This window comes from Sapajus apella, unplaced genomic scaffold (assembly GCF_009761245.1).
Source record: "Sapajus apella isolate SASKATOON/1434 unplaced genomic scaffold, GSC_monkey_1.0 scaffold32, whole genome shotgun sequence".
NCBI lineage: Eukaryota > Metazoa > Chordata > Mammalia > Primates > Cebidae > Sapajus > Sapajus apella.
The window spans coordinates 16,901,868-16,929,765 of NW_022436972.1; the positions used below are offsets into that span (position 1 = coordinate 16,901,868).

Consider the following 27,898-nt stretch of genomic DNA (forward strand, 5'->3'; position numbering starts at 1 on the left):
ACTTTCTGTAATGAATGTGAATTTAGCAGTATATTAAGAAGAATCAAAAGGGCAAAGAAACAGTAGGTGATGAAATTAAAGGTAACTCAGTAGTCTAGGATGACAGTGAGAGTAACCAGGCAGTGGGAATAAAAGGCCTGTAAGAGTATAAGGAGGAGTAGGTTTGGCAACTGAAAAAATGTGAATAGTAATTGAGAGACAAGTCAAGAACACAATGTATACCCATGCCTATGTGAGAGTAAGCCAGTTATACCTTTAAATCATAAAAGAACCACATGAAGAAAAATAATTTTATGAAATAGCCAGTTGCTTGATATATAACAAGTCTGAGATGCCTGCGAGACTTCTGGATATAAATGCCCACAGGCAGCTGAACTAGAACTTTGAGAGAAGACAGGCTGGAACAATGTATCTGGGGGTTACCCATCCTGCCACTGCAGTATGAGGGAGTCCAAAAAGAACTTTGCCAAGGACAAAAGTTTTGCCAAGGACAAAACTTCAGGAAATATCTACAGGTGTTGGTAGAAAATGGCAACTGGCTGGGTGTGGCAGCTCACCCCTATAATGTCAGCATGCTGGGAGGCGGATCACTTGAGCCCAGAAGTCCAAGACCAGCCTGGACAACATGGCAAGACCACCACCTCTACCGAAAAATATATACAAAAATTATTTGGGTATGGTGGTGCACTCCTGTGGTCCCAGCTACTTGGGAGGCTGAGGTAGGAGGATCGTTTGAGCCCTGGAGCAGAGGTTGCAGTGAATTGAGATCACACCACTGCACTACAGCCTGGGCAGCACAGTGAGACCCTGTCTCAAAAAAAAAAAAAAAAAAAGGCAACTAATGAAACAGTGGTTAGAGACGGAGAGGAGAAACTGAAACGTATGCTATTGTATGACCAAAAAAAGAGACCTTCAAGAAAAAGAAGCATTGAAAAGTACTTACTACCTAACCCTGTAGTCTAATTTCTAAGTCCCACTTTCAAGTCTTACAAAGGTACTAGCAGGAAAGGGGCCTTTAGAGACCCACTTGGCGCAGAGAAAGGGACTTTTAAGAATCCATATTCCCTAAATTCCTAAAGACATAGACTGGTAGTCAGCGAGACCAAAGACAGGCAGGGACCAACAGAGTAGACAGCGGAATAGCAAAGTGTGAAGCAGGCAAGGATTCCAGGCCAGCCCTTCAGGAAAACTGGTTACACTGCCTCTGATCCAGGTAGCATACATAGCCCAACTGCCATGCCATGCCTAGAACAGCATATGGAAGATTGGAGACTTAGTAGTACCTGATACAACAATGGTTAGGGCTAAATTAGGATTACAAGAGGTTAGGGATGAAGTCATAGAAAAATGAACATATATTACTGTTTCCAAGTGTTGGATGTAAAGAATAGGACAGCTTGAAGGCATTAATAAAAGAGGTTTTTTTTTCCCTTAAAAAAAAAAAAAAAAAAAAAAAAAACCTTGAACTCTTGGTAGATTGAGTGGGACAGATGGAAGGTAAAAGATGAGAAGGGGGTAATTAATGGGGCATGATTTTTGAGCTCACAATGGAAAGAATCAAGAACATAAGTAGAATAATACATAGTTTTCTAAAATGAGAAGGAAGAGAAAGCATGAGTAGAGACTGCCCAGGTAAAAACGAATGAAGTTAGGAAGCACATGTTTACTTCAATTTTCTCAGAAAAGCAGGACTCACCATCATCTGAAGAGAACAAAGGTAGAGTAAGAGAATGTGTGAGAAGCGTAAAAATTGGTCTTATCAGAAAACCCACATGTGGCCAGGCATGATGGCTCATGCCTGTAATCCTAAGCACTTTGGCAGGAAGCAGGGTTCCTTGAGCCCAGGAGTTTGAGACCAGCCTAGGCAACATAAAGAGACCCTCTCTCTATTTAAATTAAACACACACACACACACACACACACACACACACACACGCACACACATACATTAATACAGAAGAAAAGCTAAAAGGTGTGACTCATGTACACTAAATCCTAAGTTTAACAGTTAAAATTTCACTACATTCACACAATTCCACTTATATCTAAACAATATAACAACACTAAGTGAAATACTGTACATGCTATGGTTTTCCACCAACTGCCCAATTTAAGGAATAACAAAGGATGAAGTTAAGAAACAGATCTTGGAGCCCCAAGATCCAATATAGAGGTAGAATCATAACAACAAAATGGGCTTATTGCCATAAGCACAGGCAGATGGTGAGACTAATAATTCTCATATTTCCCTGTCCTTCTTTGCTGGATATATGTTCTACTTTCTCCACAATTGATACTTTTATGAAAAGTTCTTGCTTGAGTCAATTAAGAACACAAGATATCTTTTAGTAAAAGAACAATTTCCACACTGTTGAAAACTGATGCACATTCTCTTTTTATGAGGTGTGTCATACTCCAGTTTTCCAAGTTTTTACAAATTTTCACTTTTCTACAAATTACTGTAATCAGAACTATACAAGAATTTTATGTTGGAAAATCATATTATTTCTGTTATAAATCTTTAAAGGTACAGCTTGTAAGCTGGTGCTCTGGAGCCAAGAAGAAAAATAGGATCTGAAGAGAACACAGAAAGAAGGGACAAAGAAAGAAGCAGGCTGAGTGAAGTGACAGAAAACCTTGAGCTATAAATAACTTGGTTTAAAATGTCAAGAGAAACTAGTCTCAAAGTATCTCTCTCTACAGGGTTATAAAGCTTGTTAATAATGAAAGTACTTAAGATGACAATTTTCAGAGTCAAACAAAGCCATTTACAGCAAACAAACATACAGCATTTGCAATATAACATGTTCAGGTAATTTACTGAATGGAAAATCTCTATGGAATTCACCCAGTAATTATAGTGGATTCCATTTATAAAACATATTTTATCACAAATCTGAAGACTTATAAAACATGATCTAACATAGGAGGATTGATTATAATCCTTTAATAACTAATTAATCACGGAAAAAATACCTTTAATAAATGTAACCACAGAATGGCATCTTATTTTACAAATAACATACAAACCAGCATACTGTTCTAGCTATACTGATTATAAAAATGTCTTTTTACCTTTTAATTTTAAATTGCATCAATTAAAAATATTTTTTATTTTCTATGCTTCCCTACTGTTTTAAAATCCCAGCCTGGTGTGGTGACTTGTGTCTATAATCCCAGCACTTTGGGAGGCTGAGGCTGGAGGATTGCTTGAGTCCAGGAGTTTGAGACCAGCCTGAGCAACATAGTGAGACCCTGTCTCTACCAAAAATACAAAAAATTAGCCAGGCGTGGTGACACATGCTTGTAATGCCAGATACTCAGGAGGTTGAGGTGGGAGAATTGCTTGAGCTTGGGAGGCGGAGGTTGCAATGAGCCAACATTGCACCACTGCACTCCAGCCTGGGTGACAGAGAGAGACTATCTCAAGGAAAAAAAAGAAAAAAGAAAATCCCCTGTCTCCCTGTTCTTTAATTCCAGTCCTCAAGGTTAAGCACTATTCAAAAGTTAGTGCTATCCTTCTAGACCCTTTTTCCAGGCATATATAGATATACGTATTTGTTTGAATACACATCAAGATAATTTTTAAAATGAGATAATATTATACACACTGTGTTATAATTTATTTTATTTATTTATAGTAGATCTTGAATTTATTTACATTTGGTGGCTCTATTTCCTCTTTTTAAAGTACTGCATGGTTGCATAGTAGATGCACTTAGCAGCAATAACTTGACTTAAGCATATCCCGAGGATGGCCCTGAATGTGGTTCATAGTTCCGAGCTAATGAATCTGGGATAATGCGGAGATCCATTCCTTATCTATGAGGAACATTTGAGCCTCCAGCGTGGCTCACAGAATACAAGGTGTACAGGAGATCAAGGTCCTTTGTTTTGGGTTAAATGAAGGTTACCAGGTGTAGGTTGTTAGGGAGAAGGCGTTAAGTGAAAATGCTGTGTAACTGCAAGCCTGTTGCAAGCAGTTAGCTCTCTTGCCCAGCCCACTGCCACCAGACTCTCTCCCCTGTATGTAAATCCCTCCAAAAACCATCTGTCTTCTTTGCTGGCTCTGGGTCTTTTGACCTCTAGAAACTTGTGCGATCCCCACTGGAGTTGATAGGGGTTCAGCACAAAATGGGGTTCCTTAACAGTGCTGTACCAATTTGTTTAACCACTTCTCTCTATATAGACATTTAGGTAGGCGAGGGTAGTGGTTTTAGTGTTTTGTTTTGCTTTTTGCTATCTTATAATCTATTTTAAAATTAGTCACTGATAACATAAAAAATCAGAACTTAAAAACACAATGTTAATTCTCCTTGGAAAAAAGTTATGAAGTGATTATTTGATATTATTCTAATAATGCAGATAAATAAAATGTACTTTTGCCATTTTAAAAAATGGCAAAAACCACAATTACTTTTAATAATAAGCATATTTTTCATTTTAAATATTTTGGTTTTTCACAGCTGGTAAACATGCAAAAGCTGCCAGTTTTCAATACAATGTTATCAATAATTCTGAAAATTTACACATGCAACTAATTTTCAAATTAACTGCACATTACGGCCTTTGGCTATGCACTGGATACCCAGTGTGATTTGAGGGCCGAATCTCACTAATTCTCCACTATTACTCAATTACATTAGGCCAGCAGTACCCAACCTTTTTGGCACCAGAGGCTGGTTTTGTGAAAAGCAATTCTTCTAAGGACCTGGAGGTGCAGGGTTGGGATGGAGGAGATGGTTTCAGGATGAAACTGTTGCACATCAGATCATCAGGCATTCGATTCTCATGAGGAGCCTGTAGCCTAGATCCCTCACGTGCACAGTTCACAGCAGGGTTTGTGCTCTCTATGAGACTCCAGTGACACCAATGACTCCAGTGATCTGACAGGAGGCGGAAATCAAGTGGTAATGTTCGCAGGCCAGCCACTCACCTCCTGCTGTGCTGCCCCTTTCCTAACAGGACACAGACAGGTACAGGTCTGCAGCTCAGGGGTTAGGGACCCCTGCATTAAGCAACTCTTGATTGGTGTTTTCAGAAGCCTAGTGTGGTATCAGGTTCTCCAAGGAACCCAAAAGAAGTTGGTAATAAAAGATTTGTCTTCAAGGAGGTTGTACAACTTTTGTGAAACAAACAAACAAATAAACAAACAAAAACCTTAGTTATCTATATAAAATAATGATACCTGAATACAAAATTTTGAAGAAAGTACAGAAGGAAGAAGGAATAAGCAAGGGACCAAGTATCATAACATAAAATATAGAGATTACTAATCTAAGCAAGGAAAGAAAAGGAGTACGTGAAAGAAATGAGACTTTTTTATGGTACAAAAATCATAGACTTTATAAATTCTTCTAACAACATATTTCCTGAAGACTTGTTAGCAAATACCTGAGAAATGGGAATTTAAATGCATTTTAAAAAGTACTAGGATTTGGATATAGTGAGACAGAAAAAGGAACAATATCCCAATACAGGAAAATACTTCTATCACAAATTAAAAGACGGGAATGAAAGTAGAAAAGGGGTAAGAAAGAGAGGTAGAAAAATGGGAGAAAAGAAAACTGTGGCTAAAAGGGAAACCCATAGGGAAGTTTTTAGGTAGAGTGGTGGACAGGGAGGGTACATGTATTTGTTGTCAAAGGAAGAAGGCTGGAGAGAGGTAAAAAGCTGTTCCCTGTACGCCTGGCCCAACATGTTTTGGTCCCATTTCAACCAATACTCAGTCTCTTCACTGGCTTCTATAAGAAATCCAGATACACCAACTATTTTTTGGCTTTCGTAAGTTTTTGTGAGGTCATAGTGAAGTGTCACAATACACAACATAGCATTCCTCCAGAGTTCTTATTCCCTGGATTTTTCCTGTGCCTTTCAAATTTTTCTTCTCTTTTATAAACAGAAAATTTAAACTCTATCTCAGCTTCTAATGCCAAATATGTATTCTGAACTCATCCTAAACCGCAACAAAAGAGACTCTTCCAATGGCCAGGACGTACCTCCTTAAAAGGCAATTTAACAACTGTTTCCCAATACATGAACAAATCCTTTGTGGATTCAACATTCATCACAAATGAATTATCCATGCATTTCTTCCAAACAAATTCTGCATTTTCTATACAATTCTTAATGCTAACTACTAAAAGATTAACATTTTCTCCATTGGGATAGAGTCAAAACTGCATATGAAAGATTTGCCTTAGTAAAAAGAAGCATAACTGTTGTAAGAAACAGAATCATTATTTTCAAGAGAGACAGCAACAGTTTTTAAAATTAAATAAGAACTAGAAGAATGTAATGAGACAGAATCTCGCATACGACTGAATAGAACAAAACCCCAGGAACCTTTCTAGAAAACAATTTGCCAGAATATTCATGCTTTTTAACATACTAATTCTACTAAAAAGCTATCCTGAGAAAATAGTCAGAGATGGCTAGATATTTAATGATGTTATTGCAACGTTATTTACAAAAGAAAGCCAAGAATATCTACAAAAGGGAAATAGCTGAATAAATTGTGTTATGCCACCATCTTAGAATATTATAGAGATATAAAAATATTTTAAGTGCCATACTCATATAATAAAATATGTTAAAAATCAAGAAATAGGACTAATATACTTCGAATTCATTTTAAAATTACGAAAATATATATATACAACTTATGTGTGTGTGTGTGTGTGTGTGTGTGTATACAGAGACATGCATAATTTTATATAGATAAAAGACTAGAAGGAAATACAACAAAATTTTAACAGTAATTTTCTCTGGGTAGTAAGATTACAGATTACTTTTTTCTTCTTTATAATTTTCTGTAACAAGTTTTGTACAAGAGCATTTATAAGTGGAAAATTTGTTGTTTAAAAAGAAGCAGCTTTGTTTCTCTGTAAGTAGGCATTTAAAAAAAATGTGGTCTTGCTGGGCATGGTGGCTCATGTCTTTAATCCCAGCACTTTGGGAGGCCAAGGTGGGTGGATCACTTGAGGTTGGGAGTTTGAGACCAGCCTGGCCAACACGGTGAAACCCCATCTCTACTAAAAATACAAAAAGTTAACTGGATGTGGTGGTCCCGGCTACTCAGAAGGCTGAGGTGGGAGGATCACTGAAGTGCATTCATCCCCCTTGAGCATGAACTAATAACCCCCTTCCCCATTTGTGCTAATGAAGACCACCTTAGGATCTCAGACTTGCACTCCATGCATCAGTCACAGGTGCTCCTCCCCCCGCCTGCAGGAGTGGTGCCAGAGCTGACTTGTTGCGTGCAGGACTTTCAATACCACTCAGCAGTACCAAGGCCTCCCCTCCACATGGTGTCAGTGGAGGTGAGGCCGTTCTCCACTTCTTCCCTAAGGAGGAGAGGGAGGAGAATAAGGAGGAGGAGAAGTAGGAAGAGGAGAAGACGAAGGCAAAGAAGGAGGAGGAGGAGAAGAAGGTGAAGAAGGCAAAGAAGAGAATGAAGAAGAAGAAGAGAAGTAATGAAATTCAAAATGTAAAATCTATAGTGCTTGAATCACAGTTTTCAGATTCAGCTTTTGTACTGTCAATTGGCAAAACAACAACAACTTCTGTGAAAAATAACTTGTACAATTTTTGTGAAAAAAAAAAAAAAACTTTATTTTTTTTTTTCACCAAAAAAACCCAAACTTTGTTTTATTCTAATTGATTCATACTTTGCAAGAGATGGTGAATCTATAAAACTTTAACTGGGGATTTTATGACCTTCCCCTCCTCAACCCCAATTAAATCTGAACAAAGAGCTCAAACTATTTTTTTCCTTCTTTTATTCCGTATCATAGAGAAGAATGCCACCATTGCAAAAGAGCAAGCTATCTCTTAAATCCAGGGCCAAGGAGAGTAATCTCAGTACTAAAGTCAAAAGAATTAATAAACATAAACAAAATTAATTAAATCCATTCTATGTTTCAATTTGTCCAGTTTTTAAATATATTATTCAATCACAACCATCATAAAATAAGAAATATTAAACACATTAACTTTAGATTACAGGATGACAACTTTAAGGAAGTTGCAGGCATCCATTCAGATACCTTTGAAAGGTCAATTATTTTAATACTCTTTAATGTACAATATTTTATTAATATTTCTATAGCATTGTCAAGAAGAAAAGGAGGCCCCAACGAACTGACAAGTAGGGTAGCATATAGATTTAAGTATCTTGCCATATTTCTCTATGTAAATAAATTCAGTTCTGAAAAATATACTTTAATGATACAACTCCATTTATCCTCACCTTGTTGACTTTTTCATCTTATGTTTCCCAAATCAAATCCTCTACTGGTTTATCAGTATTTTGCAGTTTTAGTTATATATTTTGCCAATGTATTAGGAACAGCTAATTGCCTTCCAATATCTGTTCTCCACTTCTTTCCTAACAAAATGCTGTTTATTTCATCACTTTGCCAAACAGTATAAAAGCTCAATTTTCCAGGCTCTTGCCTCAGCCTCCCGAGTAGCTGGGATGACAGCTAAAGGTGTCAGTATGACTTAGTCCTGGACAATAAAATGCAAGTAGGGGCTTCTGGGAAGATGGAGCAGACATATTTTTCTTTATTCTTCTAAGTAAAACTAAAAACCATGTACATTATATTTCTTTTTATCAGCAAAAAACATAACTTTATTAGAAATGCTAAGCATCAGTAGTACTGTTGGAATTATGAGAATTTGAAAGATAGCTGCATATAAGGTCAAGAATCATTAAGTAGAACTACAAAGCAGAAAAAAAATTTCTTATTTTTGCCTTCTATATTCCATTTTGGATACAGAAGGCAAAAATAATATAGCAACCCAGGAACACCAAGTGCAAAGAAACTTCCTCCCCTCTCTGCCCACCGCCCAAAAAAGACTGCTTTCTCTAGCCAAAGGAACATCAAAAGGGCAGCAGGACAGAAAAGTTTGAGGCAATAAATAACTCCAGACAAACACCAGAGAAAAAAGTGAAACTCCACCCCACCTCCACCAGTAAAAACCAAGTGGAAAGCCTAGACTTCCAGCCCTGTCTGGCTATCAGAGGAGGCACCCCAACCTCTTTCCCTACATGGGGAACAAGAGGAAAGTTGGGACATTCATCCCCCTTGAGCATGAACTAATATCCCCCTTTTCCATCTGAGCTAGTGGAGACCACCTTAGGAGCCTGGGCTCACACCCCATGCATCAGTCACAAGGTGTTCCTCCCCTCACCCGCAGGAGTGGTTCCAGAGGCGACTTGTTGAGTGCAGTATTTTCACCACCACTCAGCAGTACCAAGTCCTCCCCTCCACATGGTGTCAATGGAACTCCCTCAGAGAGCTCTGGGATCCATCTTCCAGGTTCAGCCCTCTGAGTCATTCTTTCTTTTTCATGAAATGTAACATTTGCTTTCTGCTGAGTAGTTTTCTCATCATGCTTCCTGCGTGTGGAAGTTTGGGGGTCCAAAGGCATCTTTTCATTTTGTATTCTCTGTCCCCTTTAATCCAAGCTAGTGGTGATCCTTAAAATACATTTCTCTTAAAGCTTTGTGGGTCTCCTAGGAATCTCACTGGGGTTCTTTCCATTAAACAAAAGCCACATGCACAAATCTTTTTCAGATAAACCCTCATCTACCTTGAGATTCTGCTGAAATGGCTGCCGGATAAGGACCATCCCTATAAGTTTCTTGGAAGCCCTCTTGTTTGATTGAATGGATCTGTCAGTCACATCATTAGTCATTCTTTAGAGGCCGTTTTATGTGACTGAAAAGTACTCTGAGGCAGAAATTTAGATCTTTCTTAAATATTAACAAACATTCTACAGCCACACTCTCAGCTTTGTCCTTAGTTTTTCTGACAAAGCCTTGGATCTGATCCTTGCTCAAGAAAGAAACCAGAATATTTCACCCTAAAATATGCTTCTTTAAAATAATTGTTTTTTTTTTAGCTAAAGGCAATTAAGATGCATAGGAGCTCTCTGTCTTCCCTGTTTGCCTAAAAGCAGGACAGAGATTTACAAAAACAAATGGTCTTTCAAACCTGAACCGCTGTTCCTGCCTAAAGAGAGGCTAGATGTTCAATTCTTCATTACAACAACCTTTATCAGCTTAGAGACGGTGACAGGGCAATCTGAACAGACTTTCTTCTGTTAGTTTTCCTGTAAATTTATCTGCCCACATTCTCCTGACTTTGGAAGGCTAAAACTGCTTTCCTTTGTCCTGTCATATCTCTAAAATTTATTGCTCTTTATTGATCTTCTATAAGCTGGGACTCTAAATCATTCTAAGTCACTCTTGAGTTACTTTTCTCTCGTGTGAACTGCACTGCAGCATTACTAAATGTGCTTGTTTTTCTCTTGTTCATCTGTTTTTTGCTGCAGGAGCCCATCCCAACCACAAACTTATGAAGGTTGAGGAAAATTACTATTTCTCCCTTTCACTTGGAAGAAGCCATTTCTTAATGTTAGCATCATTTACTGTTTGGAGAGGCTGACATGATGAAAACCACCGAGTCCCAGCTCCTTCAGCTTTATCAGTCCTTTCTTTAGCATACTTTCTCCTCTCACTCTTTAAGCATAAATCAGGTGGCACCTTCAAGTCTAGTTGGAAATCTTCTTAGCTATAGCACCCAGTTCATTACGCGTATTCTAGTTTCTACATCACTGCAAGTGAGTGTTGCTTTATAAAGCTTATGCTACCACATTAGAAGGATCCCCTTTCCTCCAGTTTCTAACAAGATTCTCTCCACTTTCCTTTAAGCCCTTCCTGGCAACCTCACCAAAGGACATAAGTCTACAGTTTTTTCAAGATACTATAGGTTTACACTAACAGTGTCTTCAATGTCTATCCACTACAAAGTTCCAAAGCCATGCCCACTTAAAATATTTGTTGCTGGGCACCGTGGCTCATATGACATTACTCCCAAAGCAATCCCAGCACTTTGGGAGGCCAAGGCAGGAGGATCACTTAAGCCCAGGAGTTTGAGACCACTCTGCATAGTAAGATCACATCTCTATAAGAAGTAAAAGAATTAGTTGTAGTTGAGTGTGGTGGCATGCATCTGTAGTCCCAGCTACTAGGGAGACTGAGATGGGAAGATTGCTTGAACCCAGGTGGTCAAGTCTGCAGTGAGCTGTGAAAGCATCACTGCACTCCAGCCTGGAAAATAGAGAGACCTTAGCTTAGAAAAAAAAAAAAATTGTTGACATCACCTGTCTTACTTCATTTGAACTGCTATATCAGAATAACATACATACATGGATGGCTTATAAACAATATAAATTTATTTCTGATAGTTTTGGAGGTTGGGAAGCCCAAGATGAAGGTGCCAGCAGATCAGTGTCCAGTAAGGGCCCACTTCCTGGTTCACAAATGGCCATCTTTTCACTGTATTCTCACATAGCAGAAGGTGAAACAAGCTCTCTCAGGGCTCTTACAAGGACACTAATCTTATTCGTGACAGCTACACCCTCATGATTTAATCACCTCCCAAAGGCCCCATGTCCAAATATCATCTCATTAGGGATTAAGGTTCAACATAGGAATTTTGTGGGGACACAAAGTCAGTTTACTGCATCAATCAACCTCTAGTGCCAGTATCAAATTAGTTGCCTACTGCGTAACAATCATCCAAAACTTGGAAGCTTAAAACACATAACTTAAGATTGATTATCTCACATCGTTTCTGAGAGTCAGGAATCCAGGGGTAGTTAGCTAAATGGTTCTGACTCAAATGTCAGCTTCAGGCAGGGACGCAATCATCATGAAGTTTGACTGGAGCTGGAAGAACACTGCTGGCTACTGGCTAGCAGCTTTGGTTCTTTGCTGTTTGGGCCATCCATAGAGATGCTCACTTGGCTAGGTTCTCCTAGAGCAAGTGATCAGCAAAAGTGTGGTGAAAAAGGAAAGATTAGATTATTATTATCTTTAATAATCTAATCTTAAAATTAACATTCTGCTGTTTTTTATTGGTCACATAGACCAGTCTTGGCACAGTATGGAAGAAGAATGAATCCACAGGGTACAAATACCAGGAGGTGGTGCGGGCCATCTTGGAGGCTGGCTGCTGTAGTGGCTTGGCAATTCCAGGCAGAGTCTCATTTATAATATCCAAATAAGGAAGGAAAGAAACAGGGAGGGAAAGGGGGAACTTCTTCACATAACTTCTCTTTTCTCGGGGAAAAAAACATTGTTCAGGGAGCTCTCCAATAAACTACTGTTTGTCTTTGGCCTTTATACGATACAACAGTTACCCCCTAAGTGCAAAAAAGCCTAGAAAAATGAGTATCTGGTAGTTTCTGCCTCAGTCATAAAAAGAAGGCAGGAAAGTAGAAGGTTTGGTATAACTTTTTTTTTGAGACATAATTTCATTCTTGTTGCCCAGGTGGAGTGCAATGGCACCATCTTGGCTCACCACAACCTCCACCTCCTGGGTTCAAGTGATTCTCCTGCCTCAGCCTCCCAAGCAGCTGGGACTACACCATGCCTGGCTAATTTTGTATTTTTAGTAGAGACAGGGTTTCCCCACATTGGCCAGGCTGGCCTTGAACTGCCGACCTCAGGTGATCCACCCACCTCGGCCTCCCAAAGTGCTGGGATTACAGGCATGAGCCACCATGCCTGGCCTGGTATTACTTTTACATAGACAATCAATTGTCTGCCACAAAAGTTAAGTAAAAAGCACAGCAAAGACATACAAGTCAATGATTATAACCACATATTTTGAATATATATTTCTAAATCCTAGAAATTAAATGGTTTACCTCAAAGATGCCTGAAAGTTTGTTTTTAAGTTGATACAAATGTAAACAAAAAATGCTAAGCTAATATTCCTCACTATAATTATATAGAATTTTATAATATCCAAAGACTATTCATATATGTATTCTTTACAATAGCCTTAAAAGAAAAATAAAGCAAATATTATGATGGTAGCCCCACTTTACAGATAAGAAACATGAAGTAATGGTGTGACCATAGCTCACTGCACCCTTCAACTCCTGGGCTAGAGTGATGCTCCTGCCTTAGCCTCCCTAGTAGCTGGCCCTACGGACATGCCACCATACTGGCTACTTTTCAAATTTTTTTAGAGATGAAGTCTTAGTATGTTGCCCAAGCTGTTCTGAATTCCTGACTTCAAGCAGTCCTCTTGCCTCAGCCTCCCAAGTAGTTGAAATTACAGGCATGAGCCACTGCACCCAGCAAAAAAAATGATCATTTTTGACAACACTAATACTATAGTAATTTACTTAACCCACTATCACTAACATTAGGTTATTTCCCGTTTGTCACTCTCATGGTCAATCCTATCAAAATATTTTCATGCATTATTTTCCCCTCCTTACTTATTTTATCAGGATAAAATACCACAAATTGGTTGACTGGGTCAAAACACACATACATTTTTAGAACCTTGCTATATACTGATTTCTAAAAGCAATTTAATATAATTTAGTTAACAAATTTAGATGCTACCAGCATGAGTATACCATGAGGTTCACCAAAACCTCACCATCCCCAAGTACTTTGCTGAATTCTTGCTTATTTAGAAAGAAATAAAATGCTCCTATAGTTTTAATTTGCATTTATTTGATTACTTGTGAGATCAAACACTCCTTTTGTATTTTTTACTTGCTTCTTATCAGAACTATAAATTCACATCTGTATTTCATTTATCTACTAGAGTCTTGAGATTTCTCTTATAAAATTAATAAGTTCTTTATTTCTCATAAACAGGCTTTGTTATTTGGTTTAAATATTTCTTCTAATGTTACCTTTTTTATTTTTGTTTTACCAACAATCAATTGTACAAAAAAAGTTATATAATAATTCTATTTTATAAAATGCTCTTCAGTGTTTTGCTTGATTTTCTCACTCCAAAATGGAAAAGTTAAGATTCCACAAAGGTGATAAATATGATACCAGCTATAATGTTTATTCTCCTTTTAATCAGCATGTTGTTTATTTGGATCTATGATATTCAATTTAAATTTAGTCGCAGAATTCAAAAATTGTACTTAACTAAAGATGCCCTTTTGCATGCTGCTAACTGCTATAGATAGTTGGGTGGAGTAAGATAACCCAAATAATGTGGAACTACTATAAATAATATAAATGCTGTGAACTTACCTATAAAATCAGAAATCAGTAAGGCATGTGTAAACATTATCTAAAAGGGACAAAACAGCTCCCAGACCCACACAAGGTGGCTATACCCTAATTGAAAGTGCTCTAACATTATCTATTTTAGAAGACAAATGGAGCTTCATTCAGAACGGGCACTGGTCAGCCACTGGTGTACAGGACAGGTAAAAAAGTTAAACTGGGCAAAGTCCACTCCAGTATATTCTAGGTGAGTTGTCTGGTCTTAGGGTCTGGATGTTTCTGATCTGGAAGTGAGACTGTGTAAATACGGCTGCCTGAGGCTATCTTTGCTGATGTTATCAAATCTTTGAATCCTAATTCATAATTCCTGTTAATATTGCAAGTGTCATACCTGTTTTCTTAATATTTTCATAGAATTGCACTGAAAGGCTTAATGGTCATATAATTCAAATAGAAACTCAATCTGCAAGCCTTTCACATGAATTATTATCAAGACATGCTCCTCTATTCACTAATTCTATTTTCTGGCTTTCTTTAAAAAGAGCTCTGTTAAGAAATAATTAAGAATAAGCTGCACACATTTAAAGTGTACAACTCAAAAAGTTTGGACATATGTGTATTTACCTGTGAAACCAACATCACATCAAGATAGTGAACCTCCTAAATCTGTCCTGCCCTTTTGTATTCCTTTCCTCCCTTCCTTTGCTGTCTCCTCTGCATTTGATATGCTTCCATTGCTATATAGCAGTTATATTTTCCAGAATTTTTAATAGGTGTAATATCTTCTTTTTTGCCTGGCTTCTTTCACATAGCATAATTGTTTTGGGGTTCATACACATTGTTACAAATATTGCTGAGGAGTATTCCATTATATAGCTATACCACAATTTCATTATTCAGTTACCTGTTGATAATCACTCTGGAAAATGGTTTTAGCAACTTCCTAAAAAATACAAAAAGGCTGGGCATGGTGACTCATGCCTGTAATCCCAGCATTTTGGGAGGCCGAGGTAGGCAAATCACTTGAGGTCAGGAGTTCCAGACCAGCCAGGACACCATGGTGAAACCCCTATCTCTACTAAAATTACAAAAATTGGCTGGGCTTGGTGGCACACTCTGTAATGCTAGCTACTCGGGAGGCGGAGGCAGGAGAATTGGTTGAACCTGGGAGGTGGAAGCTGCAGTGAACCAAGATTGCACCACTGCACTCCAGCCTGGGCAACAGAGCGAGACCCTATCTTAAATAAATACATAAATAAATAATTTTTAAAAATTTTTAAAAACCTACCTACCATTTCATTCCTAGAAATTCACTCAAGAGAAAAGAATGCATATGTTCATATAAAAACTTATACATGAATATTCATAGTATCTTTATCCAGATTAGCTAAAACTTAGAAACAACTCATCTCCATCTACACATGCACAGATAAACAAATTGTGGTATATTCATAAAATGACATACTACTTGGCAATAACTACTAATACACATGACAGACAATATGGATAAATCTCAAAATAACTAAGCTGCGTAAAAGAAGCAAAACAAAAATATGAGTACTTATTTCTTGCCAATTCTTTTTTTAATGACCTGGTCACGTTTATAGCCTCTTACCTTTTACTTATTTTTTATAATCCCTATTTTATTTATTGAAATATATTAAACCATGTACATATGTATGTATTTATATATACAGACAAACAAGGTCTCGATCTGTTGCCCAGGCTGGAGTACAGTGGCGTGGTGATGTCTCACTGCAGCCTTGACCCCTGAGGCTCCAGTGATACTCCCACCTCAGCCTCCTGAATAGCTGAGTCTACAACCACACCCAGCTAATTCTATTTATTGTAGAAACAGGGTTTCACTATATAGCCCAGGCTGGTCTTGAATTCCTGGGCTCAAGCAATCCTCTTGCCTCAGTCTCCCAAAGTGCTGAGATTATAAGTGTGAGCTACTGCACCTGGCCATAAACATATTTATTTCATGTACTGTATATTTCTAATAGTTGAAATATCTATAGATCTCTTTCAGTTGTTTGCTGTTTATGCTGACTCTTGCTTTTAGTGTTTTGAATTTTTCCCCCCTTGCTACATTTTGTAGTTTTAAAATATGTGTATGAGCTTATTTGTTAGAATTTTAACTACAATTATTTAATCAATGCATTCCTCCATGCAGGATTTTCTATTGTTTTTACCAGGTAACCTAAGAGTATTACAGACTTAGGCCCATTTTGAATTTAAATCCTCCACTTCTGGAGTTTTAGAAACTATAAAAATTGTATAAATTAGGCCTCAAATTCAGGAGAATGTGAGCTGATAACCAGGAATTATTAGGGAAGATTTTAAGTCTACCCAGAGCTGAATATTTTTGCAACATGGTCTCTAATCAGGCTTCTTACCTTTATATGGGACCCAGGGATCTTTTTCTCTAGTCCTCATTCTGCTCCTTAAACAAAGCTTCTGTGCTAACAGAAATCCATGGATGCTCCCAAAGCATTCAGTGACTTCAGCACCTATTTTCTCACAGGATATGTTATACTTGTTCTGTTTCTAGCCCCAGAAAGTTTAACTTATTTTCTTAATAGGCTCATACATTCATGTTAAAGGATACTTTTTATACTGAATCCAGTACTTTAAATGTTTGGTGGAGGGAGGAATTTAGGCTCTCTTGTCTATCATATTGCTACAAATCAGTCTATTACTTCTGTAACTGCTTTATAAAATTTAAATAGAATATTATATTTATTCCTGATACATTTTATTTTGATATGTTGGGTATAGTCTACAAGTCTGTCAAGAGCATTTAAAATCTTGATTGAATCATCATAGTAGCTTACCTTAGAAGTCGTACATCATTTGCAAATTTGTTTCAACCTTCTTAGCCTTCACCAAAGTCACTGATCACCACAGCTTCTGACAAAAAGAAAAGCTTTAATATTAATTTTTAAAATCTTTATAGCAAATCCAACATAATTTCTTATTGCTCTCAGGTATACGGAATCACAAAGTAAATTTCCATCATAATCAAATACTAATAAATCAAATTAAAACAGGTAAATCTTCACATCCCAATTACTTCAAGTGACAGACCTTTCTAACAGTAGTATTTAACTGAATGAAAAATATATTTATCATCAAGGGAAACCATTAGAAGTATAAAGGGTTGGCCTGGGTAAAGGGGGCTCTAGTACCTCTGAAATCTCCAACAGCCCCCATCTTCAAAAGGAAGAAACACGGTTTATTTAAACTAGTACCTTAAAGGTCAGTGTTTACAAAAAGGCTGTGTGAGGCTTTCCTGAATAAAGCATGCTTTCTTTGCCTTAAATGTTCAGTAAAATTTTAGCTCTTCTCATATTTCTATTGTTTCATAGCACAAAACATAGAAGAGCACTGAAGGATCATAAAGGGAAGCTTCGAAGGGTTTCTTGCTTTTAACAACATCATGAAAACCCATGCCTGCTAGATTTTTTTCTTTTCTACTTCACCACTTTTAGTTCATACCTTTTACTAATTTCAGTCACCAATGGCAATTTCTGTAAAATCTATCTCCAACATAAAAGCATGTATATATGTGTGCTTATTTTCCCATCAGAAATAAGAGAAAACTTACACTTCTCTCCTTTAGTGCATTGCATGAAGAACGAATAAACCACTGATTTGTGGTCTGCATCTTTACATTCCGAGTAGCAACTTAACAGCCTTAAATAGAAAACTTTGCTCTTGATATTCTTTCTTCTCAATATTTGATGGATATCCTGCAATAAAGTGGGGAAAAAAAGCACAGGCTTTGGATTCACATCAAGCTGGGTTTAAATCTCAATCTTCTACTTAGTTACTGGCTAATCTGAAGCAAATTTTTAATCTCTCTGGGCCTAGGGAAAATAAGATGGGTCTTAATATATATCTGCAAGAATCAAATGATATAGCATATATATAGTGTCAGCAAAGTGCCTAACACATAACATACACTCTATTATGTTAGCTTTCCTGTGTAATTTTATGTTTCATTTTCAGTTTACTAAATCTGTCAAAGGAATTTCCAGGCTAAATTTTCTTACGTTATAGCCTTGATTAATTCTATAGTTCTGTCCAACAATTATCAACATTATAGGCCAGGCATATTTGGCTCACAACTGTAATCCCAGCACTTTGGGAGGCTGAGGCAGAAGGATCGCTTGAGCCTGGGAGTTTGAGATCAGCCTGAGCAATATAGTGAGACCTCATCTCCACAAAAATAAAATAAAATAAATAAAAATAAAAACAAAAAGATTTTGCAACACTTAATACTTTCAAAATAGCAGCACATCAATACTACTACTACTGAATATATCCCACCAAGAAAGTACATTTGAAAAGCTATATTCTAAAGTCACTGGAATTTGTTCCTTTTTGTGTGTGGTTATGTCATCAAAACATGATATAGTTGTGTAAACTTGTTTCAGCTCCTTTTCAGATTTTTTTTCATTCTACCTTTTTATTTAATCCCACTTTTGAATATGTGGAAATACATGATGATTCTAGGATCAAAACTATAGAAACAACTTCTGTAGTTGTTTCTTATCTCTTCCATCGTTGGCACCTTTACCCTGCTCCTTCCTTCTGCAGATAGATCGCATAGTATTCCACGCCTTTGTTTTTTCCACTCCCTAATGTATTCTGCAGATCATTCTCTATTGGTACATAGAGACTTTCTCCATTCTCTATTATGACCTCTATAGAAAGAGAGTGTCTTGGAAGGGGCACCATCTACCTGGAGAATGTTGTACTGTCTGGACGCACCTTAGTTTATACAACCAGTTATCTATTAAGGGGCATTTTGGTTAATTTCCAACCTTTTGCAAATGCAAGTAATATGCTGCTGTGACTAACCTCCCTTTGACTATTCCCTCTCATGCAATTTATGCTTTTGTAACCAGCAATGTATCAAAGTGCAAAGTGCCTGTTTCCCCACAGTCTACACAGGGTATATTGTATAGCTTTTGGATTTTGTTGAGAAATGCTTATCATAGCTTTAATTTGTATTTTTCTTTGTATGATTGAAGGTGGAACATATATTTTATTTATTTTTTTGAGATGGATTCTTGCTGTGTTGCCCAGGCTGGAGTGCAGTGGCGTAATCTAGGCTCATTGCAACTGCTGCCTTCTGGGTTCAAGCAATTCTCCTGCCTCAGCCTCCACAGTAGCTGGGATTATAGCCACCCACCACCATATCAAGCTAATTTTTGTATTTTTAGTAGAGGTGGAGTTTCACCATGTTGGCCAGGCTGGTGTTGAACTCCTGACCTCAAGTGATCTACCCCCCTTGGCTTCCCAAAGTGCTGGGGTTACAGGTGCGAGCCACTGTACCCAGTCTGGAACATCTTTTATATGTCTGTGATATGCATTTCTTTTTTATATCTTTGGCCCATTTTCCTACTGGGTTGATGGTCTTATTTGCCTGGAATTTTAGGAAGTTGTTTTCACCAAGAAGGTTAGCTCTTTGTGATATAAGTCCAAATATTTTTGCTCGCTTTGTTGCTTGCCTTTTGACTTTGCTCATGGCATTTTTCATCATTTAAATACTTTGTTAAAATCAATATAGTAGGGTTTATCACGGTTTTTATTTTTAGAATGAGTCATAGTTATAAAATCCTTGGCTCACACTTTCATAGACTTTAAACATGCTGTTCCATGGCTGTTTTGCTTTGTATGTTGCTGTTTAGAAGTCTGTTGCTAACCTCTCCTTTCTGTCTGGAAGCCCAGAGGAATTCTTCATCATTTTGAAAGTCCAATTGTTTTACTAGGACATGACTTGGAGCTGACCATTCTGGATCAATTTTCCCAGTACACAATGAGCCTTTTCAACATGTTAATTGTAGTCAGCTCTTATTTCCAGAATGTTTTCATGGATTGAAACTTAAATACTAGCTTTGCTATTGTTTTTTCTTCTCTACTTTTACTTATCTTCTATATTAATCACTTTCTATTACTTTTTAACCTTTTTTCATTTAATTTTCATTCTCTTGGTTGCTTGCATACATTTTCTCAATGCTCCTTATATTCAGCCCAATATTTTATGTACCCTAGAATTCAGCTTCATTTCTTCTTTATGACTTCTTTTTTTGAGACAAGACACTCTATATTGCCCAGGATGGCCTCAAACTCCTGAGCTCAAGCCTCTCAAGTAGCTGAAACTACAGGCGTGTACCACCTCACCTGGCTTTAACTTAATTTTAAAAGCTGACTCTTCTTTTGATTCCTTTTATTTCCTGAGTTCAGTAAATTCACTTTTCATATCTTCCCCTTTTTGTCCTTTTGTTTTGCAGTTCTGAATTTGGATTTGAGAGTTTTTATCTCTACAAATGCTAGTTTAAGGATATTTTAAATTCTGGTAGGAGTGTTGTGTTGTGCTATAGCTGGATGTTTCAGGAAGAGCTTTCATCAGCTAAAGTTTTTTTAAAATATTTTTTTCTTATTTTTTGTAGAGACTAGGTCTCACTATATTGCCCAGGCTGGTCTCAAACTCCTGGGCTCAAGTGATCCACCCATCTTGGCCTCAAAGTGCTGGGATTACAGCTGTGAGCCACTGTGCCTGGCCCTGTTGAAATGTTTTGACTATTATTTTGTTTTCTAGCTAAAGTAACTTTATATGGATGTTGCCTGCCATCTTCTGTTCATCTTGAAGTATTTTATTTTTCCTAAACCAGATATAGTTGTGTACAGGCAGGAGCAAAGAATTTAGATAACTTAACTGGATTTCTTAGTTCAACAGTACCTAATAAAGTGGTTTTTTTTTTTTTTTTTTTTTTTTTTTTCAAAAAAAATTAATGACTCCTTTTTGGGTGGGAGAAATGTTCTATTTTCTATTTTGTTTCACCAAGATCCTTAATTTCTACTACCTCTTCTCTTTCCCACCAAGCCTCCAGGTAGATGGTGACCCTTCCAAGGCAGCCTCTTTCCTTTCCCCAGAAGCAGTACTTTCCTGAGACTGCCTCTTTGGTCTCATTTTCTTTCAAGTCTCTTATTTTGTCTAATGAATCTCATACCTCTTTTCACTTCTCTATTCAGGGTGGGGCTTTCTCTTTCCGGGAATTATCCGTATTCTGCTACCCCTAGGTCCTGCAACCTCTCCTCTTTTACAGTCTCCACCTCACTTGCCACCTCTCAGCGGGTTCCAGTATTCTGCTAGACTGCAGTGTTGATTTCCCTGCATGCCCATAATTTGACATTGTGCTAGCTATTAATGTATGCTTACATGTCAATAGATTTATATGCTTTTTCTCTTGTTAATCTATTAGTTTATTTCAGCCAACTCAGTTATCAAACCTTCAGAAGGGAAATTTAAACTTCCTTGAAAATTGCTGGTTATTATTTAATATTGTTATTATTTTGCCCAGGCTGGAGTGCAGTGGCACAATCACAGCTCACTGTGGCCTCCTGGGCTCAAGACCTCTCAGCCTCTTGAGTAGCTGGGATTACAGGCGTGTGGCACTATGCCCAGCTAATTTTTTGTATTTATTTTTATTTTTTAGAGACAGGGTTTTGCCATGTTGCCCAAGCTAGTCTCGAACTTCTGGGCTCAAGCAGTCCTCCCACCTCAGCTCCCCAAAGTGCTGGGATTACAGGCGTAAGCCACCACACCCAGTTGGTATTATTTTTATTAGTGTTTTATCTTGTACTTCTGAGTATAAGTTTCTACCTGTCAGCTTCAAGGGCTTTTTGCTCCCAGCTAATTCCTAAGAAGCAAACAATCTTACTCTACTTCTCATCCACCCTCTTCTCCTCCCATTTTTTTGTGGGTTTTATTATTTCTATAATGTTAGACCATGTAATATTTACATACTATTCTATCATCATTATCCCTATCTTTTAATCTTGATGCTACACACAACATATATTCAATTTACTCACCCCCTGACCTTATGTTGAAGACTTTCCAATCATTTCTTGGTTGTCTGAATTTGTTCTCTAGTATACTCTTCAGAAGCATTCATGGGAACAATTATAGCCATTTTCCTTGAATTATTTCATGTTTATAAAGGTTTGTCAATGCCCTGAATTCTTGAAGGGTAGTTTGGTGAGATAGGAATTATTTTATTTCTTTGAATAAATACTTTCTTAATATCTGGCATAAAATGCTCCTGGCCAGGCACGGTGGCTCACACCTGTAATCCCAGCACTTTGGGAGGCTGAGGCGGGCAGATCACGAGGTCAAGAGATCGAGACCATCCTGGCCAACATGGTGAAAACCCATCTCTACTAAAAGTGCAAAAAATTAGCCAGGCGTGGTGGTGCGTGCCTGTTATCCCAGCTACTCGGGATGCTGAGGCAGGAGAATTGCTTGAAATCGGAAAACAGAAGTTGCAGTGAGCCAGGATCATGCCACAGCACTCCAGCCTGGTGATAAGCAAGCCTCTGTCTCACAAAAAAAAAAAAAAAAATGTTGCTGCCAAAAAATCTAATCCAATCTGATTTTCTTTCCAAGTGACCTGGTCTATTTCCCCCATCAATGCAAAAAGGTTTTTATATTTTTAAAAATCCACCAATTTTACAAGACCAATCTCAGTGTTTACTGTTGTGGGTTGATTTCTCCAGATTTACAGTGTGCCTTTCAACATATGTAGATTTGAACCTACTTTAATGTTAAGTGTTCTTGAATTATAGACCTAATAGTTGCTCTGGTCCATTGCTTTGGATTACTTTTATTTTTATTGTAGTAAAATAAGTAACACAAAATTTACCGTTTTCAATCCAGTGGCATTATGTATATTCAGTGTTAACATAAATGTCATCATTATCCTTTGGCTTACATTTGGGGAGCTCATTTATATTTATTCTGACTCTCTTTGCCAGTCTTGTCACCTCTTGACTCCTTTTTAAAAATCTTTTTGGCCAGGCGCAGTGACTCACATCTGGAATCCTAACACTTTGGGAGGCAGAGGCGGGTGGATCACCCAAGTTCAGGAGTTCGAGACCAGCCTGGCCAACATGGTAAAACTCCATCTCTACTAAAAATACAGACATTAGCCAGGCATCATGGCACATGCCTGTAATCCCAGCTACTGAGGAGGCTGAGCAGGAGAATCGCTTGAACCTGGGAGGTGGAGGTTGCAGTAAGCTGAGATCATGAGATTGCTCCATTGCACTCCAGCCTAGGCATCACAGTGAGACTCTGTCTCAAAAAAAAAAAAAAATCTTTTCAATTTTCTTCATTGCACCTTCTTCTATGGTGTAGCCATTTCATTTCTTTTTTTCACCCCCTGAATACATGGAAAAAAGTGAATTTTATTTACTTTTTTATAATTTCAAGTTTTCTTTTAGATTTGGGGGTACACTTACAAGTTTGTTACATGGGTATACTGTGTAATGCTGAAGTCTGGAGTATGATGGATCCTGTCATCCAGGTAATGGACATTGTACTCAACAGTTAGTTTTTCAACCCTTATTGCATTCCTTCCCTGCACAGTATTTCACGGTTTATACGTAACCAGTCCACCCCTGATGGACATGTAGGTTGACTCCACATCTTTGCTATTGTAACTAGCACTATAATGAACATATGAGTGCATGTATCTTTTTGGTAGAACAATTTCTTTTGGATATGCACCCAGTAATGGGATTGCTGGTCAAACAATAGTTCTGAGTTTCTTGAGAAATCTTCAAACTGATTTCCACAGTGGCTGAACTAATTTACATTCCCACCAACAGTGCATAAGGTTTCCCTTTTCTCCACCTCACTCACAACTGTTGTTTTTTGACTTTTTAATAAGAGCCATTCTGACTACTGTGAGATGATGTCTCATTGTGGTTTTGATTTGCATGTCTTTGATGATTAATGATATGGAATATTTTTTCATCTGTTTACTGGCCACTTGTTCTGTTGAGAAGTTTGTCTGTTGATGTCTTTTGACAACTTTTTAATGGGGCTGGTTTTTTTGCTTGATGAATTAACTTCCTTGTAGATTCTGGATATTAGACCTTTGTCAGATGCATAGTTTGCAAATATTTTCTCCTATTCTGTAGGTTGTCTGTTTCCTCTGTTAAAAGTTTCTTTTGCTGTGCAGAAGCTTTTTAGTTTAATTAGGTCCCACTTGTCAATTTTTGTTTATGTTGCAATGGATTTTGGGGACTTGGTCATAAATTCTTTCCTAAGGCTGATGTCCAGAATGTTTCCTAGATTTTTTCCTAGGATTCTTACAGTTTGAATTTTTACATTTAAATATTTAATCCATCTTAAATTGATTTTTGTATGTGGTGTAAGGTAGAAGTCCAGTTTTAGTCTTCCACACATGGCTAGCCAGTTATCCCAGCACCATTTATTGAATAGGAAGTCCCGTCTCCATTGCTTACTTTTGTCAACTTTGTTGAAGATCAGATGACTGTGGGTGTACAGTTTTATTTCTGGGTTCTCTATTCTGTTCCATTGGCCTATGTATCTGTTTTTGTACCAGTACCATGCTGTTTTGGTTAATGTAGCCTTATAGCATAGTTTGATGCAATTTACACATTCAATAACACTGAATGTGTGATTGTTTTGGGCAGATTCTTCCAATCCACAAGCATGGAATGGAATGTTTTTCCATTTGTTTGTGCCATCAATGACTTCTTTCAGCAGTGTCTTGTAGTTCTTGTAGAGATCTTTCACCTCCTTGGTTAGATGTATTCCTAGGCATTGTATGTGTGTCTATTGTAAATAGGATTACATTCTTGATTTGGCTCTCAGCTTCAACATTATTGTTGTAGAAATGCTACTGATTTTTGTAGAGTTTGCATCCTGAAACTTACTGAAGTTGTTTATCAGTTTCAAGAGTCTTTGGTGGAGTCTTTAGGGCTTTCCAGATATACAATCAGATCATCAGCTAAGAGAGATAGTTTGACTTCTTTTCCTATGTGGATGACTTTTGTTTCTCTTGTCTGATTGCTCTGGCTAGAACTTCCTATCTCGTGTCTGAGCTCTTATTTCTGATTTATGTGGTTCTTTCAAAGATTTCAACTTTTCCTTAAATTCTCTTAGCTTATTCTGAAATATTTAGATTGTCATTTTTATCTGCTTTGTGGCCACATTTTTGGGGTATGTTTTCATAATCTGATGTAATGTTTTATGGCTTATTTTTAGGATTTTCTTACAATAATTTAGTATATATTTATAATCCCCTTTCCCATATATTTATATGTTTTCGTGGACATATAAATGTATAGGGAAAGGGAATATAACTATATACTAAAAGGAGGTTCCAGGCTGGGTACAGTGGCTCACGTCTATAATGCTAGCACTTCAGGAGGCCAAGGCGGAGGATCACTTGAGTCCAGGAGTTTGAGACCAGACTGGGCAACATAGCAAGACGCCATCTCTACAAAAAATTACAAAATTAGGCCAGATGCAGTGGCTTATGTCTGTAATCCCAGCACTTTGGGAGGCCGAGGCGGGTGGATCACCTGAGGTCAGGAGTTCAACACCAGCTTGGTCAACATGGTGAAACCCTGTCTCTACTAAATATACAAAAATTATCCAGGTGTTGGGGTGGGCGCCTGTAATCTCAGCTACTTGGAAGACTGAGGCAGGAGAATCCCTTGAACCCAGGAGGGAGAGGTTGCAGTGAACCAAGATCGTGCCACTGCACTTCTGCCTAGGCAACAGTGCAAAACTCCATCTCAAAAAAACAAACAAACAAACAAACAAACAAAAGCCAGGCATGGTGGCACATGTCTATAGTTCCAGCTACTCTTGAGGCTGAGGTGGGAGGATCACTTGAGCCTGGGAGGTCAAGGCTGCAGCAAGCTGTGATTGTGCCACTATACTCCAGCCTGGGCAACATAGCAAGATCCCATCTCTAAAGAAAATAAAAAGGAGGTTCCTAGATTATACTGTACGGATGTACTGGAGTTTTAAAAGATCTATTTCCTAGTGGAATCTGGTTGTTTCCATTTTGGGGCAACTACAAATGAAATTGCTACAAATATTTGTGGAGCAGCCAGTATAGGTTTTCATTTCACTTTTCATCAGAGAAGCAAACACTCATCAAAGGGGAAATTAAAACCACAATGAGATACTCATCCATACCTCATATAATGGCTAAAAACTTTTTTAACTGATAATGCCAAGTGCTGACAAGGATGAAAAATTACTGGAACTCTCATATCTTGCTGATAAATTTCAGTCTAGGGTGGGCTTGCTAGATCATGTGGTAAGAATATGTTTAATTTTATAACAAACTGTCATATTGTCTTCTAAGTGGCTATACTATTTGCAGTCTCACCAACAAGACTAAGGTTTCTCCTTGTTGTGCATCCTTGCCAGGAAATGTATTGTTTGTTTTGACATTCTGAGTAAGAAGTTATGTAGTAGTATCTCACTGTGGTTTTAATTTGCATTTTCCCAATGACTATTCTATACTTTTTTCATTTAACACAAAATGGTAACCACTTTCCTGTCATTCAATAGCCTATGCCACTAACTATCCTTTGAAAATATTCCTTTTAAAAGATTGAAAAATATAATGATGGGATGTGTCATAATTTATAAAACCATTCTTCTACTGGTATCTGTTATTACCAATTTTTCACCAGTATAAAATTACACTGTGATTATAAAGCATTGATTCTATCTCTGTTTCCTTAGAAGTTTCTTAGAAAAGATCAAAAGCCATATGAACTTTTGTTTCTTGAGGCACAAGCTGTTTTGACAAAATGTTTTCTAAAAAAGTTATAGAAGTGTACTTTTGTATAATCAGTGACTAAGGATTTCTTTCTCCCTATATCACATACTATGCTATTTTATAGAGGTTTAAAAAATAATTTCATTATTTATTTCTTTAATTACAATTGTTTTTCATGTAAGCCATTTGTTCTTGTTCTGTTATTATGAGCTTATTTCTGTAGTTTGCTCATTTTCTATCAGGGTATTGATGTTTTTATTTGTTGATTTATAAGAGCTGAGCACATTCTGCAAAGCTATAGATTATACTTTTCATGTAAAGCCTAATAGGCCTACTCTGGGACCTTCTCACTCAATTCTTTATTCAACTTGAAATATACTTCAAATGAGCAAACATTTATCAAATGTTATTTGCATACAAAATACTTTGCTAGAATCCAAAAGAATGTGAGCCGGGCACAGTGGCTCACATCTGTAATCCCAGCACTTTAGGAGACCAGGTGGATGGATCACCTGAGGTCAGGAGTAGAGACCAGCCTGGCCAAGATGGTAAAACCCTGTCCCTACTCAAAATACAAAAATTAGCTGGGCGTGGTGGTGGGCACCTGAAATCCCAGTTACTTAGGAGGCAGAGGCAGGAGAATTGCTTGAACCCAGGAGGCGGAGGCTGCAGTGAGCTAAGACTGCAGGGTTGCACTCCAGCCTGGGCGACAGAGTGAGACTCCATTTCAAAAAAAACAAAAGAATGTGATTTTTGGTGGTGTGAACCACTCCTACAGAGAGAAATGCAAAGTACAAAGCAGGCCCCCCAGGTCTGCAAGTAAAAATATAGGCCACAAGCATAGTATCTGAAAGGCACAAGTTACCCTACTCTCTCCCCAATAAAACTGTCAGGAACCTGATAGAACAATCAAAAGTTCATGAAATCCTAACAGCAGTGATACAACTGCTACTTAAAATTTTTTCCTGTGACAATGTAAAAATGATGTTTAAAAAATTAAGGTAGTGAAATAAAATCCTACTCCTACTACCACTTGCAAACATAGTGTCCCCTGCCACAACACATTTTACCCTTCAACTTAAGCATGTAGTATGTGGCTTTCCCTAGCAAGTTGAAGATGAATCTTTAAACTTTCAGAATACCCACGTTTGTGCAGCAAACAGTTACCCAGAACCTCTCAGACTTGCCAACTGAA

At 37.6% G+C, this 27,898-nt stretch overlaps 1 long non-coding RNA gene across 1 annotated transcript; it reads right to left on the reverse strand.

Annotated features, from left to right (window-relative positions):
- Window positions 1-16,021: 16,021 nt before the first annotated feature.
- Window positions 16,022-19,140, reverse strand: LOC116562411. The gene is made up of 3 exons (XR_004273927.1): window positions 18,127-19,140; window positions 17,679-17,823; window positions 16,022-16,981 (listed from the first exon to the last, which is right to left on the reverse strand). It is a non-coding gene; the product is annotated as an uncharacterized LOC116562411 (long non-coding RNA).
- Between the last annotated feature and the right edge of the window lie 8,758 nt (window positions 19,141-27,898).